The sequence below is a fragment of the Chrysochloris asiatica genome, unplaced genomic scaffold, assembly GCF_000296735.1.
Source record: "Chrysochloris asiatica unplaced genomic scaffold, ChrAsi1.0 scaffold00019, whole genome shotgun sequence".
NCBI lineage: Eukaryota > Metazoa > Chordata > Mammalia > Afrosoricida > Chrysochloridae > Chrysochloris > Chrysochloris asiatica.
In genome coordinates, this window is record NW_006408537.1 from 10,184,689 (window position 1) to 10,198,206 (window position 13,518).

A 13,518-nucleotide genomic window follows, 5' to 3' on the forward strand; every position below is an offset into this window, starting at 1 on the left:
GGTTGGCCCAGGATTGGACATTGTTTCGTTCTGCTGTGCATGGGGTCGCTATGAGTTGGTTCTGACTCGATGGTACCTGACAACAACAACAATTGCTTGGATACTTAAAAAATGTACATAAATAAAATGTTCTGCTTTTCGCTTAACATTGGCTTTGAAATTTGAAAGTGACATATGTTGTGGTATCTGTTGTGACACTGTAGGATAAGCAGTGGAATGTTAACCACAAGATTGGCAGTTCAAGTCCAGCAGCCACTCCTTTGAAATATTGAAGGATTTTATGGACAAAATATTGAATGATGCAGGAAACATCAAAAGAAGTTAGAAGTAATACATTGAGTCACTGTACCATAAAGAATTGGCAGTGCTCAACCATTTCAAGAGGGTGCATATGATCAATTAGTGATGGTTTTGAAGGAAGAAGTCTAAGTTTTACTGAAGGTATTGTTGAGAACCAGGCTTCATGAATTGATGAAATACAAATGGAAATCTTTTAACAAACTGATGTAGCACTGGAGGTCCACACTTGTCTATGGCAAGAAATTTGGAAGACAGCTACCTGGCTAATTGTTTGGAAGAGAACCATATTAGTGCTCATTCCAAAGAAAGGTGACTCAAAGGAATACAGAAATCATTAAATAATTTCATTAATATCACAAGTAAAACTTTGCTGAAGATAATTATAAAATTATTTGCAATAGTCCATTAACAAGGTGCTATCAGAAATTCAAGCTGTATTCAGAAAAGAACGTCGACTAGGGATATCATTATTAACGGCAGATGGGTCTTGGCTGGAACAGAGTACTTGTGTTTTTTTGACTATGCAAAAGCATTCAACTGTGTGGATTATAACAAACTGGATAACATTGTGAAGAGTGGGTATTCCAGAACATTTGACTGGAACCTATAGATGGATCACGATGCAGGGCATTAAAATAGGGCAAAGGAATGGTTTAAAATCAGAAAAGATGTGTGCCATGATTGTATCCTTTAGCCAAATTTATTCAATCTGTAGGCTGAGCAAAGTATCCAAAAAGCTGGATTATATGAAGAACTCTTTAACAACCTGTAATATGCAGATGACATAATCTTGCCTGCTGGAAGAGAAGATAACTTGAAACATGTGCTGATGAAGATCAAACACTACAGCCTTCAGTATGAATTGTGTCTCAATGTAAAGAAAACAAAAATCCTCACAACTGGACCAATAAATAGCATCATGATAAATGGAGATAAGATTGAAGCTATCAATAGTTTCATTGTACTTGGACCCACAATCAACATTAATGGAAGCAGCAGTCAAGAAATCACAACACATATTGCATTAGGCAAATTTGTTTCAAAAGAAATATCTCTTTGAAGTTTCAAAGTGCAAAGAGCTCAGTTTGAGAATTAACGTGTGTCTGACTTGAACCAGGGTATTTTCAAACACTTCACATCCATGTGAAAGTTGGACAAAGAATAAGAAAGACGTTAGAATAATAGATGTATTTGAATTATGTTATTGGAGAAGATTATTGAATGTTCTGCAGACTAACATAAGAATAAATGAGTCTGTCTCAGAACAAGTTAAGCCAGAATACTCCTTAGAAGCAAGGATGATGGGACTTTTCTCTCCTACTCAGAATATGTTGTCAGGAGGGATCAGCTCCTGAAAAGGACATCATGCTTGGTGAAGTAGAGGGTCAAAGGTAAAAAGAGGAAGAACTTAACAAGATGGATTGACAGAGTGGCAGCAACAATGAACTCTTATGTAACAACAATTGTGAGAATAACGGAGAACTGGACAATGCATAGGGTTGCTATGAGTTGGAACTGACTTGCCAGCACCTAACAACAGCAACAACTAATCCTTATTTTATTACTGCAGAAGGTCTAGTCAATGCAACAAGGCTGGAACCTCTCACTTTTAAAATAATTTGTATTTTAAAATATTTTGTTGTTCTACGTAGATAATCTATGAGAATTAACTGAAAGATTACAGGAACTTTAAAATTTTTAATACAAACATGCAAAATTCAAAGGCTTCAATATGTTCTTGAGATAATCAATTAGAAAACATAATAAAAAGAGATATCCCTAATATTATGGAGTATAAAACATGCACAAGAATAAAACTTGCAAAGAATCTTCGTGATTTACATAAAGAAAACTACAAAAATCTGAGATAGATACGACTTGAATCAATGGTAAAACATAGTCATGTTGTTGGATGAAAAAAAGTGAATATTATAAAGATCTCTAATCTCCATAAATTAATGCATACATTTAGAACTTAATGAAATGATTGAAGCTTATCTGTAAGATTAAATGACCTAGAAAAAAAAAATAACCAAGACCAATTTGAAAAAACAAAACAAAACACATATTCATGCAAAATAATATTAAAATTACAAGGGATCTTCAAAAAGTTCATAAATAAATTACATTTTAATCACACTTTTCCATAAACTTTTTGAAGCCTCCTCATATTGTTAAAATGGATAAAAATTTGAAATGCATTTTACTTAAACGTTATAGACAGAATCATTGTCACAATAATTAAAGTGCTCATCTGTGAACTGAAAAGGCATCAGTTTGAACACAACAGCCACTCTGCAGGATTAAAATGTGTCAGTTGGCTCTCATAAGATTATAGCCTTGGAAACTCTATGGGGACAAACCTTCTGTGGTCTATAGGGTTGTTATGAGTTAGAATTGAATCTATGACTGTGAGATTTGATTTGATTTTTTTATGCAAAATTAATAGAGTGGATTCACACTTTCATCTCCTACCAAATCCCACAACATATCATTCCAGGGGACTGTGTTCTGAATTAAAATTACTGGACCCAAAATGAAATTTACTGAATCAGATTCTGTGGAGAGGGAGCACAGGAATAGATCATATTTTAGCAAACACCCCTCGGAACACTTAGATATTAAAGGCTAAAATTCACCACTGTAAGCCTTAGTCATTATAAACTGGTCTCTTTTCCCATTTCATCAGTATAAAACATTTCTATAAAATCTCAATAATACTTTCTTATTTTTTGTGACTGCAGGAAGCCTTGAAATGTTAATAAACACACACATTTGGTGGTTCTATTTTGGCAAGAGCACCTATAGAGTTGGGAGCAGGCAAGAAACAAAAAGAGACCTACAGGACTCCAAGACTTGTTTAAAATGCCAACATGACAGAATTCAGGCAAATATAAAACTTCTGCTGGCAAGAGTAGCCTCCGTTACTTCCATGTAAGCTATCTTTCAGGCTGACTGGTTTCATCCTGCTTCCTACACAGGTGTACAACCAGCCCCTGGGAGGAGCTTGAACTGGATGTGCGTGACTTCCAGAATATGATCTGTCAACCCCTTCCCGCAGTCTTTGCTGTCCACTCTTTCTTGAAATCAATTGTAAATGCTCTTTATTATCATAACTCTGCCTAAATGGGCCACTTTGCAGAAAACCCTGACTATTTCTATGAATAAATATGATGCCTTTCCTGAAAACCTTTATAAACCCTAAGTTCGCACTGGACAGCTAACCAAAAGGTCCATGGTTCAAACCTACTAGCCACTCCTTGGAAACCCTTTACAGGGTCACTATGAGTTGAAAATGCTCAATGGCATCAGTAATAACAACATCAACAAACCTTTGTTCTTGTGTGGTGCTGTAGAATAAATACTAGACTGCTAACGATAAGGTTGGCAGTTCCAATCCACCAGCTACTCCTTGAAGAATGTATACAAACTTGTTATGAATCAAAACCAACTCAAGGCATTTAACAACAACAATTGAAAACAAAGGTTCAGGGAAGGAGAGGCTAGTGTTGCTTGGTTCCTCTTTGTTCCAGTTCTTTGCTTTGACATTTTTAAATAAACCTTTGTTGGTGTGGAATCTCTGAACCTTTTCTGCTCATTTTTGATCAATAGAAGGTAAAGACCTGACTGGGCTTACCTCCAGGTTGGGGTAAACCTCCCCGGGTAACAAGCAGAAGACAAAAATAATACCTACCTCAGAGAATTGGTTTGAGGATTAAATATGATAATATACATGAAGCATGTTGAAGTATGGCACATAGTAAACCCTTTTAATATCCACCAGTAACTATAAGCCACCTCAAACTTTGCAGCCACTTGTTTTATCTTATTTGAGCATATTTAGACTATCTTTCCCATATTTGAAAATGTAATTTAGATAGTATTTCTGCTCCTCAAAAAATTACATTTTGAAGTATATAATACTGGTTGTTTTAAAGTGCTGTTGAGTTGGTTCCAACTCAGAGTGGCCTTGTGTAGAGTTTCCAAGGGGTGGTTGGTGGGTTTGAACTGCCTACAGCACCACACTAGGACTCCAATATTTGAGTGGGGTTACATGAGCCTACCTTAATGCTTTTCAGATCACATCCACTAAAAGCCTTAGAGGGTGAAACTCTACTTTGAAACACCTGATGTTACCATGAGTCAGAATCAACTTGACAACAACTAGTTCGTTGCGTTTGCTTTTAAGATAAACTCTTGCTAACCCTCACAGTTCCATGAAAAAATAGCCAGTTGTGTTTAATAATTCCCCAAAATTTACATTTGTAAGCTATGCCAGGTACAATCAATAAATAGATGAGGAGACTGAGTTCTAGTGTGGTGCTGTAGGATAAGCACTGGATTGCAAAGTCAGTTAACACTACAAGATCGGCGATTCAAACCCACCAGCTGCTCCTCGGAAACCCTATATAGGCTTGCTATGAGTCTGAAACAACTCAACAGCACTTAGCAACATGTCGAACGGTAAAGAATTATAAAGAAAACAAAAATCCTCACAACAGGACCAAAAAACGACATCATAATAATTGTAGAAAAGAATGAAGTTGTCAAGGATTTAATTTTATTTGGATCCACAATCAATGATCATGGAAGCAGCAGTAAAGAAACCAAAGGATAAATTGCATTCAGCAAATATGCTGCAAAAGATGGTGTTTAAGTGTTAAGGAGCAAAGATGTCACTTTGAAGACAAAAGTGCAGCTGACCCAAGCCATGGTATTTCAATTGCCTTATATGCATGTGAAAGCTGGACAATGAATAAGGAAGACAAGAGAAGAATTGATGTACTTGAATTATGGTGTTGGTGAAGAATGTTGAAAGTACCATGAATTAAAGAAAAACAAATCTGTCTAAGTAGTACACTCAAAATGCTCATTGGAAGTAAGGATGGCAAGGCAGACTTTGGATGTGTTATGAGGAGGGATGAACCTCTAGAAAAGGATATCATGCTTGGTAAATGGAGAATTAATGAAAAAGGGGAAGATCGCCAATGAGATGAATTGACACAATGGCTGCAGTAATGAATTCAAACATAGCAACAATTGTGAGGATTATCACAGGACCAAATAGTGTCTCATTTTGTTGAATGTAGCTATAAATCGGAGCTGATTTGATGGCACCTACCAATACCAACAGTAGAACAAACAGTAAGCCTTTGATTTGCATGTTCCATACCATCAGCTGATATGTTTACAATTCTATGTGCATTAAAGTCCAATAAATACTGTTCAAGAAGCTATCAGTTATTGACAGATAATCACGTACCAGATAGTATAGTAGGTACTTTGCATGTATCTGGGGAGTCACTGGGCTTTGGTGAATAATTGCTAAGCACGGGTTAAAGGAAGGTTTACAACCTTGGTACCAGGCATCAGCACTCTGGAAAGTGAGACACGATAGCAGCAGGTGATGTGTCAGACCCCAAATCTCTCTCTCGCCTCAGCATTTCAGTGGTGGATTTCTCCTCTCTCCCACTCTTAATTCAATTAAGTAAGATCCAAGTATTGAGTACTGGAGTACTGAGATGGGTAATCCTTAAGGAGAAGATGCTAACTTTTGGCTAACTGTGCTGAAGGGTACTCAAGTGAGATATAATCCTAAATGCACCCAAAAATGATAGAGTGAGTCACATGAGTTAAACATATGGAACTAGAATATGAAATGAATTTGCTCAGTAGAATACACCTAAAATAGATTTTTCTTTCCTACTTCTGTCTTTCCACCTGCTCTGTTGTTACCATCACCCCTTGCTGTTGGTAGGTTGTAGTGGATGCAAGTTCCTATTTCAGAAACAGTAAAATTAGAGTTATTTCCTAATGATCAAGAAATACCACACACAACCATCTTAACAGCACCCATCCTTAGAGGATTGCTTGCAGGGCAGCATCAGGAAGAAGCAGTATGGGATGTACTAAAACAGGAAGTTAGAGCCATGACTTCTACACTTATAAATCTTTCAGATCAATTAAATTTGTATATCTTTTCTTATTTGTGGCTGTAAGAGCTCAGGACAGTTTTGACCACTTCTAAGAATCGACTTGATGGCACTTAACAACAGCAACCTTCCATTAGAAGCTCTGGTAGCATAATGGTTACAAGTCAGGCTGCTAACCTCAAGGTCAGCAGTTTGAAACTACCAGCGATTCCCCAGGAGAAAAATGAGGCCTTCTGTTCCTGTAAAGATTTACAGCCTTGGAAATCCTATATAAGGTCACTATAAGTCGGGACTGACTCCAAGGCTCATAACCAACACCACTAACCTTCCATTGGAGTCCTGATGTGGCGCTGTGGGTTAATGCACTGGACTACAAGGTCCGTTTGAATCACAAGGCCAGCTGTTCAAGCTCACCAGACGCTCCTCGGAAACCCATAAAACAAACCCTATGTCACAAAAGAAGATATTATCTCCATTTTCCAAATGAAAAACCCGAGGTTCAGAGAGAATAAGTGACTTACCCAAGACCCAGGTCTTCACAGATGGAAACTGGAATTCATACTAAACTCTTTTGAACCATAAATTACTTCAATTGTACTGCAGTGATCTATATTTAAGAAATCAAGCTAGACAAAGTATAATTTAGAACCTTTCCATGAAATTAATGAATAAATAATAATTCATCTGTAACTGATTAAAGCAGTGACTTGTTTTACACCAGGTGTTTGCTTCAGAATCACTTTTAAAACCCACTTGTAAAAGATTCAAATTCTAATCCCAAATTCTGATTTAATAGTCTGAGACAGAGTTTGCTAATCTATGCCATTTCCTGTCAAGGTGATTCCAACTCATGGTGACCCCTGTGTACCAGAGTAGATCTATGCTCCACTGGGTTTTTAGTGACTGAATCATCAGAAGTAGATTACCAGGCCTTTCTTCTGATTTCCCTCTGTGTGAATTTGAACCTCCAACCTTTCAGTTAGCAACCAAGCAGGTTAACCATTTACAGTACCCAGGGACTGTTAATCTATGTCTTTTTAAAATTTTAATGTGGAAACTACTGGGTTAAACCTTCAGCTTTTAATTAGTATGTTATTTGAAATGGTTTTGGTAGTCAACTGGGACTCTTAGTGAATAAACCTTTTAAGACATCTGCAAACCTGGGAGTGGAAGCAGATAAAAGATATTTGTTTGAAAATGGCTAAACAGGACAAATTATATTGTTGGAGTCTAAGTCACTCAGGCACACAAAGAATAAGGAAAGCTCTTTCTGTAAGCAAATTTCAAAACCAGAACAGAGGAAAACTAACACAGGGATTAGGGACACCCACTAACCTGACATCTGCTGGAATATGATCAAAGTAGAGCATAGGGAAATTCTTAATTACCTTGTTCCCAATGTCATCTCTTCAAAAGTAAAGAAGCAAGTAACAGCATTTCTTATTTAAAATGGCGCTCATCAACATTCCTTAACACTGGATTGCCTATCTTTTCATTGAAATACTCATAAAGACACAGGAAAGAGGAAAAGGCATCATCACCAAAAACTAAGAATAACAGAAAAGTTAAAGTAAATATCTGGAAAAGATTTCCATTTAGCAAAACGAGATGAATTCAACCTCCTCTCAAGGTTTTTCCCCAAGCTGACCTCTGGGCTTAAATCTGAGCAGTGGATTCAGGTGTGATTCAAGTGGACAGAGCAATGGAAAAGGACCATCTTGTTTACTGACCACTATAGTATGGAAAGATAGCACCTCTTTCAAAGATGAATAAAGAGAAAAGAGCCAACATGACACCTATAAAATATTATTTGATAATTAATTATTTAGGTCATAGTTTTTTCCCAAGTGCCATTTTGTCTGCATCCCACAAATTTGATGTGTACTTTACTATTGGTCTGTTCTAAAAGATTTCTAATCTAAACATACACAGCTCTAATCCCACTTTCCTTTTATTGCTAATTTCTAAATTTTTTGAGCTAAGGAAAGCACTCCACATGATTTCTATTTTTTTGAAATTTATTGAGACTATTTGTGAGTCAGTATGTGGTCAGTGAATACTTGAATGAGCTCTATCTTGGTTGAATGCTTTTTATGATTTATCTTTGGATCAATTTTATTGACCTAGAGCCAGTACAGAGATGACATAAACCAATTCAATTGCAAAATCCCTGTTATCAAGGATGAACAGGTATATCAGACTGTGTGGTTCCAGATACTGACTGAGCCTTTATTTTGGTGTTTGTAAGCTACACGAGAAAGCAGTGTTTTTTACCTTCTAAATCCAATAAATGTTCCCAATGTCTAAAATCCTCTACTGTAACACAAGTTAATGGAATTTTCAAGGTAAAGATCCCAATCTCTTTCTAATAGATGGTGCTATTTTATGACTGAAAGGGAGTCAATTTTTAAAACAATAGTTTCAAGCTACCCTTAATGAGGAACGAATTGCTCATTCACAAGTCATTGCTAGTGAAGAGAAAATGTCTAATTTGATCTTCATCACTTCTGGATGGACAACTGAATGGCTAGTTGATATCTACATCCTAAAAGCATGAAACAAATGTTGATATCTCTGTAATGACTGGCATTTCTCACCCAGAGATGCCTGTCTTCTGCATAGTCATTGTTAGCTCATAACATGGGAATAAGATGTTCAGGCTTTTGCCTATTCAGAGATATTCACAGATAGTTATTAATGATTCTAGATAGGAGTTCACTCCAGCACTACATGTAAACAAATTCAGAATAACATTTGAAAATTAAAAACTGGATAAAGTTCTGGCTTCGAACACTGAATGACCATCCAATTAAAATTTACCAGCTAAACTAGAATCCGTTTCAACTCATTGCCAATACTTAATCCAGAGAAGTAAAAAATGGTGAAGAAGGATATTTCAACTTTTAAACGTGTAATACATTATATTGAATGTAGCAAAATGAAAATATAGTAAGCAGCTGTCTGAATGCTCTTAGAAATTCATGATAGTTCATTAGCATGTGTATGGCCTTATTAAGCCTAGAATAAACTGATGAACATGAAGACACAGTATACATCTAACAACATACATCTTGAAGATTAGCCTAATGCCTCCTTTGGATATCAAGTTTCTGATTTACATTTTCCCACCCAATAATAAGATTGGGAGTCCTGGTGTGGCACTGTAGGATAAACACTAGACTGCTAACAGCAGGTTGGTGGTTTAAACCCACTAATCACTCCTGAAACACATTATACAGGGTCACTATGAGTTAGAAACAATTCAATGGCACTTGACAACAATAAAAAATGAGAGTGAGCAAAGGATAATTACTACTATGAAACATTTCAGAAATCCTTTTTTTTTTAAAAGGAAGAATAGATAAGAATAGAAAATGACTATTATATCATTCAATTTAAGTGTGTATAAAACATGTACTTGATTAACTTTTATTATAAAAAACTTTTGAAGAACTATACCTCTCTTATTTCTTTATATTTCTTTGTAGTAATTGTTCTTAATTACGGAATTTCCATTATCAGTTAAGTGATTTTTTCATCTAAATAGTAACATCTGTAAGGATCAAGTTCAAATGTGATCAGTTTAATCTTATTGTCCTCTCTTACTCTTTGAATAGCAGAAAAGCAATATTCCCATTCTCAGATAACATTTGTTGTTGTTGTTATGTGCCGTGAAGTTGGTTCCAACTCATAGCGCCCCTGTACAGGGTTTCCGAGGCTATAAATCCTTATGGGAGCAGAGAGCCTTATCTTTCTCCCACAGAACAGCCTTTAAAAAAGAAAAAAATAAAACAACAGTGCATTTCATTTCTTTTATAAATTTTTTATTGTGAATTGAGTGAAGGATTACAGAGAAGATTATCCATTTTACATTCAACAAATCATACACTTTGCTTCATCTCTAAAAGCCCCTCTGTGCAACAAAGTTATCCTCCTTGTTCCCTGTGATATCTATTTCCATTCTGCTCAACTTCCCATCCATTCTCAACTTTGTCTTTAGGTAAATCTTGCTCTTTTGGTTTTGAATGACCGTTACATGATGAATATACCTTATTAGTTGTTGTTGTTGTTAAGTGCCATCGAGTTGATTGTGACCCACAGCGACCCTGTATAGGGTTTCCAAGGAGCAGCCGGTGAGTTTGAACCACCAACCTTGCAGTTCAAACGACTGTGCAGTCTGACGCATTAGCCCACAGCACCACACCAAGACTAGTGATGCTCCCCATAGCCTATTTACTGCTTGGATGCAAATTGGGTCATGAGGTTGAATTCCTTTCCAGACCAGAAGGGTGGTCATGAGTCATATGCTCAGGTTCCTCAAACCTCTTTCTAACCAGCTGTTGTTAAGTGCCTTCAAGTTGGCACCAACTCATAGTGACTTTATGCACAACAGAACACAATACTATGCAGTCTTGCACTATCCTCACAATCTTTGTTAAGCTTGAGCCCATTGCTGCTGCCACTGTGCCATTTCATCTCATTGGAGGTCTTCCTATTTTTCTCTGAATCGCCACTTTACCAAGCATGATGCCTATCTTCAGGGACTGGTCCTTCCTGATAATATATCAGAAGTATGAGAGACAGTCTGGCCATTTTGCCTTCTGAGGAACATTCTGGCTGTACTTCCAACTCAAATTTGTTTGCTGCTTTGACAGTACTTTTAGTATTATCCAACACCAGTAGCTACCTCTTGAAATGAATGAATATCATACATTTCATTTTGGTACTGGGACTCTGTGTATTCCTTCATTCTTCTTTTAATGCCTTCTGATCATTCAATATTATTCCCATAGAATCCTTCAATATTATAAGCCAAGACTTGAATTTTTTTCTTTCATTTTTTCAGCTTGAGATATGCTGAGCATATTCTTCCCTTTTGGTTTTCTAACTCCATGTCTTTGCACATTTCATTGTAATATCTGGTTTTGTCTTCTCTCGCTGCCCATTGAAATTTTCTATTCAGCTCTTTTACCTAATCATTTCTTCTATTTGCTTTAGCACCTCCACACTGGAGAGCAAGTTTTAGCATCCCATCTGTCTTAACGATCTTTTTCTTTCTTCCTGTATGATGTTATTGGTATCATCCTGCAAATCTCTGGTCTTCAGTGTCTAACACATCAAATCTGTTGTTGTGTTGATCTCTAATTTTTTTCATTGTACCAGTACCAGGCTGTCTTGACTATGGTGGTTGTGTAGTAGATTTTGAGACCAAGGAGCGAGAGTCTTCCAACTTTGATGTTCTTCTTAAGCAATGCTTTGCTTATACCAGGCCTCTTTCTTTTCCATATAAAGTTAATGATCAGTTTTTCCATCTCTTTAAAGAATGGCGTTGGAATCTGGATTAGGATTGCTTTATGTCTATAGATTGCTTTGAGTATTATTGACATTTTCACAATGTTAAGTCTTCCTATCTAAGAGCGTGGTAGATTCTTCCATTTTTTAAAGTCTCTTGGTTTTATGTAGTAGTGCTTTTTAGTTTTTAAATTTTTTTTATTTGTCCATTGTTTCTCTGGTAGATTTATTCCTGAGTATTTCATCTTTTGGGTGGCTATTATAAATGGTATAGCTTTCCTGATTTCCTAGTCAGAGCTGTTTATTAGTGTAAAGGAATCTTACTGATTTTTCTTTATTGATTTTGTACCCTACCACTTTGTTTAACCTTTCAATGGGTTCCAATAATTTTCCTGCTGAGTCTTTGGGTTTTTTTAATGCATAGTATCATATCATCTGCAAATAGAGAGTGTATTACTTCTTATTTGCCAATTTGGATGCCTTTAATTTCCCTTTCTTGCCATATAGCTCTGGCTAAGACTTCTGATGTAATATTGAATGTTGTTAAGTGCCGTCAAGTCGGTTTCGACCCATAGCGACCCTGAATAGGGTTCCGAGGCTGTAAATCTTTACGGGAGCAGATCGCCTCATCTTTCTCCCACGGAGCAGCTGGTAGTTTCGAACTGCTGACCTTCCGGTTTTCAGCCCGATTCGTAACCACTACGCTACCAGAATAGGAGAGGCAATAAAGAAAATGCCTGTCTGGTTTCTATTCTCAAAGAAAATGCTTTCAGTTTCTTTCCATTGAGAGTAGTGTTCACTATTAGATTGCCATATATGCTCTTGATTATATTGAGGAATTTCCCTTCCATTGCAGCTTTGTTGAACTCCTTTATCAAGAATGGAGTTTAGATTTTGTCAAATGCCTTTCTGCATCAATTGATATAATCATGTGGTTCTTTTCCTTTGTTTTATTCATGTGCTGGATTACATTAAAAAATATTAATATTGAACCATTCTTGTATCTCTGGTATGAATCCCACTTGATCATGATGTATTATTTTTTGATATGTTGTTGAATGCTATTGGCTAAGAGTTTGTTGAAAACTTTTGCATTTATGTTCCTATGGGATATTGGTCTATAATTTTCTTTTTAGTGATGTCTTTGCCTAGTTTGGGTATGAGGTTTATGTTCACTTCATTAAATGTATTCCAGAGTTTCCTATTCTGTTCTATGTTCTGGAATAGTTTGAGTAAAATTTGTGTCAGCTCTTCTCCTATTGCTGATTTCTAATTTTATAGCATTGGGATCTTAAAAGATTCTTTGTAGTATTTTGATGTTTTGAATTTTTAAATTGATTATTAAAATGCATTTATAACACAAGTTGGGAAGCACATATTTTGCAATGAGTGAAATCCTAGAATTGTTCATTCTCAGATTTAGATATCTTATAATATGTTGCCGACAACCACACACACACAAAAAGGTACCAAAAGAGAACCTGAAGATATCTCAAATAAAACACAAACACTAGAGTAAATTTTAATTTTGATTATGTGGAATTACCAAAAGGAATTTTGGAGTGACACCAAGAACATTGTGTATGAAGAAAGCAAAAGATCATTTAAAAGACAGGAAAGAGGTATACTGGAGGTGGGGCTTGATGGCGGAGAGGGTAGGGGTGCAGTGAAGTTCTCTATCACCAATACCACAGACTGCCAGGTGGCGTGGGTTCAGGGCAGAGCTCCAGAACTCTGAACCACATATCTAGGAATATTTGAAAAGTTTGAAGGCTTATAGCTAGTGAAACTTGTAGCTAAAGTAAGAAATTTCATACTTTAGAATCTGCTGGGCTCAGTGGCTCGGAGCCAACAACTTGGGTGAGACCAAATAGCAAGACCAAGTGAGGGATCAAGGAGAGCCAGCCAAGGAATAATGCTGTGGGGACCCAGGAGCAAAGGTGGACAACATATGTTGATGGTTTTGTTTTGATCTGATTTTTTTTTTTTTTTT